The sequence below is a fragment of the Apteryx mantelli genome, chromosome 2 (genome assembly GCF_036417845.1).
Source record: "Apteryx mantelli isolate bAptMan1 chromosome 2, bAptMan1.hap1, whole genome shotgun sequence".
Lineage (NCBI taxonomy): Eukaryota > Metazoa > Chordata > Aves > Apterygiformes > Apterygidae > Apteryx > Apteryx mantelli.
This window is the reverse complement of record NC_089979.1, coordinates 106,991,641-106,997,640: the sequence shown is the minus strand read 5'-3', so window position 1 is coordinate 106,997,640 and position 6,000 is coordinate 106,991,641.

Here is a 6,000-nt window from a genome sequence, read left to right as displayed (position 1 = left end):
TCATTCAAAAGCTTGTCGTCACAACAGCTATTAAGTATCGGCTTGATTTATCCTATGCTCAGTGCTAGGTTAGCCCTCATATTATGATGTTTCTGAGTAACAGATGTTATCCCATGAGAAAAATAATGTAAATTACTTGAATTTTAGCTTTATTTTTGTAACAATAAATCTTTTCCTGCTGAGTTTGACTCCGTGGATTTAAATAGTAATGGTATATGTGGTATTTATGTTATGGTGTAGTATATATGTTGACTACAAGATCTGTATCCAAGTTTGCAGATGTTGCACAGAAGAAAGAGTATGTCTCAAAAGGGGAGGGCAAACATTCTGCTATACATAGGAGTGGAGAATTTCTTTATGTTGGAGAAGTGGGAGCACAGTAGAGGCAAGGGTTTTGATTTGAAGAGCTAAGTGAAGTTCAATTTGAAGATGGGATAGTGGATGGGACTAAGATGGTTTCCTTCATCTCAAAGAAGATGCAGTAGAACTGAAAAATAGTCATCATTTTAATTGCCCTTCTGAAAGGTGTGGAATGGCATCTGTATGAGGAACAACTAAATAAGCCAGGATTCTTCAGCCTAAGATGACTTGAAGGGTCTGTAAACTCAGGAGCAGTATGGAGAGGGCTCCCTCTTCCTTCCCATTCAAGCATGAGAGCGTAACTGGCCCTGGCAGGATCCACATTCCAAACGAACATCCACAGCAACCTACTGTCTACTTGCCACTGGATGTTGTGGGTGGCAGAAGTTTCATCTGTTTGCATTTATATCCCTGATAAATCTATGGAAGAGAGCTTTGAGCATTTCTGAATAAGTAATGCCCATATTTGGCTCAAGAGTCAGTAAAAATAGTTGAAACTGGATGAGCATTAGTGGAAGGTATTGTGTTCGTCCTATTCTTACTTGTCCTTTGGCAGCTATTTGTGTCGTGGCTTGGGACTTTGAGTTAGGTGGACCTTAGGTCTGACCATGTGAAGCTGTTCTTAATATAATATATGAATTATGAATAATTATATTCCTTTGAAGATCTTCATAGCTGATCACTGTTTGGAGAACTTCCAGGCTGTTGAATACTGAGGGGAGCTGAGGCACTCTCAGTCCTTCTTAATGCTGTTTCACTTTGCACTGTACAACTGCATGGTTTCTGGAACAGGGTCTAAAACCTGGATTTCTGCTCTTCAGGCTAGCAGCTGATCACTGTGCAAAAGACTTATGCACATGCTCTGTCCTTTGGTCAAATGAACGTTTAATTTTTCTGTAGTTAGCAACCCATTTGAAACACAGGTAAAAACATCTGCAGTAGCTTCCATTAATATGTCAGCATTTATCTTGTCACCATACAGTAAAATCTTTGTTTCATACTTAGGAAAGCAAATAACCATAGAATCTGACAGCTTTGCTGCTGATACTGAGAGATGCAACTAGAGGGATAAAGAAAGATACGTTAAGATGAATGAAAAATGGAGTTTTGAATATAATACTGGGTGGCACAGGAATGTTCATTTTCTTCTACTTGTATCTACATTGTGGGGAAATAGATCTTTATAAACAGTTTGGGAGGGGTCTAGCTTTAGCAAAATAAGAGTGCTGTTTATATTTGTAATGGCTTAATGAGTGGTCGAAGAAAGACAAGCTGTTCAATGGCTATTCATTGGAAGTTATTTTCCAGAACACTGAGGAATCATGATGAAAATAGATGGCTCATCTGTGCCTTAGAGATTTTTAAAAATGCAACTGTATTTTAATTCACTTAAGAAACTGAAGCTAGGGAGTTCAAAAACGCTAGAATCATGGTTACTGAGACTTGAATATATAGTTTTAGACAGTAAAGTCAATGTCATGAAAGCAATTCTTCATGACAGTTACAAGCATATTCCTGTTTTTTTGCCTGAGATGAACCTGGTAGTACGTGTTTTCACTGAGTGCCTGTCTATTGAAAACCCCACTAGGCATTTCCAGATTTAGTCATGTATTGCAGTCATCTTTTATCTATGGATGGATAGGTGTGTTCAGTTAAAATAAAAATTGACCAAAATTTTGGTTAAAAAGTTATCATGCATACCCTATCACTTTCAGGTGCATATGGTATTGCTTTTTCTCCTTTTATTAATGCTACTTTTTTCCCCAAATATTCTGTTTTGGGGCCAGGATGTATCTTGTTTCATCTGAAGATAGTTCGGGGCTTCAGTAATGGTCCGCAACACTTCAGGTTTCAGATGTACTATTTAGTAAGTCCTTCAGATATCTGTTGCATGTTATGGAGCTCCTGCACTAAGGATTTTTCCCACATGACCCAAACAAGAGAAATACCATACCATATAGAGAATATTTATCCTTGGTAGCAAAATGTAACCTCTCTACTCATTGTGCGCTCTATCTTTTTATTTCAGCAGGGCTAACAAACAGGCAGGGACCTTACTAGTACTGGATGATTTTCTCATGGAATTTAATAGCAATAGAACATGCAGCAGCTATAGAGGTGATTAACTTTCTATTTGATGTAACTGGATTATGGGGGTCTGTCAGTAACAGCAAGTAGGAATAAAATTAGCAGCCTTTGCATGGAAGCTCCTTTAAAGAGTTTTTTTTCACCATTAAAGTAGGTTGCCATAGGCAGTAGCCCATAGTTGAAATGGTTGCAGGTCTGATGGTACTTACCTGCTTTTAACATGACTAATGGGGTAGGTTACCAGTATTTGATGCATCATATGCAGAACATAACACATGCCATCTAGTGTCTAAAGAAAGGACAGCATCTGCTTGCCCACAGTGAATGGATCTGCATGCACCTGACTTGGTCACATGATTAGAGTGACATCTTTTTGAGCAAACTAAGAAGATGGATGTGCTGTTGTAATCAATGAGCAGACTAAATAAGATGCAGAGCCATTTCTGAAAGAAGGAGAACTTGAATTGTCTGTATTTTAGCCCTCTGCCTTGATATCGGCCTTAGAAGAATTCAAAGCTGAGGAAAACGTAGCTCATTTTGTAGTTCAGTGACAGACTTAGTTGTTTAGTAACTATAAAAGATCTTGGGAGCTATTTCAGGAGATATGGTTTTCCCTGCTTCACTTTTCTTGAGTGTTCAGAGTCCTTTTATGCTCCATGGCCTTTTTTTAATTCTTAGGGCTTGTCTAATAAAATATAGCAATGCAATGGGGTTTTTTTTTTGTTTTTTGTTTTTTGCAATTATAAAGGTTTGATTTCAGGAAATAGCCTTTGATGTGGAGGCTAATTATGACTGAAAAGAGGTGCGTGCCTCTCCATGCCAGTCCATGTACTCAGAGATTTCTCTGCAATGAATCAAAATGCAGTGAGTGGCGGCAAGCAGGAGAGCCACTATAATTGTGCACTCCTGATTTGAGTTTCTACTCTGAAGTGAGTGTACTCTGTACCTTGCATTGCAAACCTTTTATTGGCTTCAAATAACTTGCAACTTTGAAGTATTCATATGCTCTGCTCTTGATCAATACTGCTGCTGGCATGCACACAAATCCAAATAGACGGCAGTTTCCTTAGAGATGCCATGAGACAAGTTAATGGCTGATGACTGTCACCACATTTTGATACGTCTTTCTTTGCAAGGTGCTGAAAATTGTAAGTAAGTTGGCCAACAAACCTCTTTTCTTTTTGAACACTGAGATATATGCTTCAGGAGCAGGTAGGAGTTGTGAATCTGCAGTTTTGTTTTTCAGTGGGAAGTAACCCTTTTATTATTTGTCAAAAAACATGTGAAAATAATATCTACTTTGATTTTAAAAAGCATTTTAGCTGCATTTGTTCATTCAACAAGCAAATAAACAAAGCTTAAAAGTAAATGACCAGCAAAACATAGAGCTAGAATCAAAACTAGAATACTATGTTCACATGAAGCAACCTAGAGATTTAAGAGCAACTTCTGATGATAAAATACTAAGAATGATTCATAGGTGTAGTGATTGTCTTTGAGATGAATATGTTGATGAAGAAAGTTGGGCTTATGCAATGCATAGTTATTCAGTGGCCTTGAAGAGTATTTTTGGGTGTGAATCTGCCTGTCATCTATACTTGTAATCTTGCAGTGTGCATTTAAGCTCACCATTAGTGTGCTCAGACTGGTTTCCTGTTTGGAGCTAATGTTGAAGTTCTGCACCATGTACTATCTAGGGTGCCCCATTTGCAGTGTGGATGCAAGGTCTCCAGCCACCAGCTCTCTATGGGTGTCATGCACGCTTAGGACTGGCAGCTGGAATTACCTTCATTGCTGGTAAAGATGTGGTGTGGACACGCAGTCTGGAAACTACAGTGAATCACAGCAATTTAATCCCATCCCCTCCCATGTATACGCTACACCAGCTGATTATGTATTAGGGTCTTACCAGCTTTAATGCCTCAAGTATTTGGCATCGTTGTAGCAGTGTTGCAGCTAAGTTTGAAGAAAAAAGCTGGTACTCCAAAAAGAGTCATAAAGTAGCATCAATCTTAGATGTCCTGCCCATAGTGAATAGAGTACCATCTCCTTTCATTTGTAAAATTTTGATTTGAGAAAGATAAAGTGCAGTAGTGCTTTACATTCAGAGAAGAACAGATGCTGAAAAAGCATGCCATGACCATATTTTTTTGTCTGTATGGGGATTTCAGTGAATGTCCGTAAGGATCAAAGGCTGGCAACTTCACATATTGAGGTTCAGGGCATTCAGGTACTTACTATGCTTAATACTGAAGAGTAAGAAGAAATAGTCTGTTGTGGCAAGGGACGTTTAGACATTCCAGGAGTAAAAAGACTGTAAAGTAAGCCTAGGCTAGAAAGTGGTATGGGCCTTTAATTTGATAGGACAGCTCTTTATTTCCTTGTTACTGGTCTAAGTGTCTTTCCTCTTCCTCCATCTAGAGACTTTTATTTTACAAGAGAGTTTTTTGTAGTCTCATCTGCCCAAGAAAATAGCTTTTAAGGTATTAAGGTAAAAATTATAAAGCAACTTAAAAACTTTTAAACAATTTTTATTGATACCAGATGACTTGAAGTGATTCAAGGATGTATAATTGCTAGCAAAGTGCTTTGTCCAGCCATAGTTATAACCTGGTGCTGTTACTGTGACAATTAAATTGTAAAGAAAAGAAAGATGTTTTCATGGCCATTGAGCTCTAGAAATCTTAGGGGAATCCATGGATGGACTGAAAGTCTGTGGGTTTTGATCCAGTTTTGAGAGAAAAGACTTTACACTAGTGCAAAACCATCTATAGAATTCAAGAGTGAAATGCGTAAAAATTTGCTTTCCTCCCATGCTGTAGACATTGGCTATAATTTGTTCCTTAACACCTCCTCCTTCCATGGCTGCTTTGAATTGGAAGAGGTATCAAAATAACAATGTAGTTTGAAATAAAGTTTACCTAAGTGCATGAAAGTGTTCATGTTCTAGTGACAAAGAATAATCTGTCAAGTGAAGCTAAAGTATAAATGATGAAGTATTTAAGTGTTTTATATTACGAATCAGCAATGCTTTAGTCTTATATTCTGTACTTCAAGAATAAAATTTCAAAGGTAACTTTCTAAGCACTTACTCCTATGCCTCATTAAAATACTGCTGCATTAATACAGTATAAAAATCTGACTTTCCTTATACTTACGATACAATCTTTAGATGGGATTTCTAGTATTCTCTATGTAACATTATTGTGTGAAACCAGTTCAATAAAAATTTAGTATAATAGAAAAGTTTCTGAAAAATAGAACCACTGGTAATTGAAATGAACTAGAATATCACAAGTTTGATTTTTAGGGAGAGGTGGCTTTCACAGATAGTTAGGAGACGTACAGGGACTCTGTAGTCTTCTATTACAACTGATACAACAGGGAAGGGGAGGAGAAAGAGGTAAGCTTTTTGGAGTGTGAGGAGCTTTCTTTAGGTCCCTTAAATATTTACTGTGGTGTAGGGGCTGGTATATGGAGTTGTTCTTTGACTGTGGGTTTTCATTCATTCACTGACCCAATGCAGCTTGTTGCTGTAGCTTGAGAGTTGAT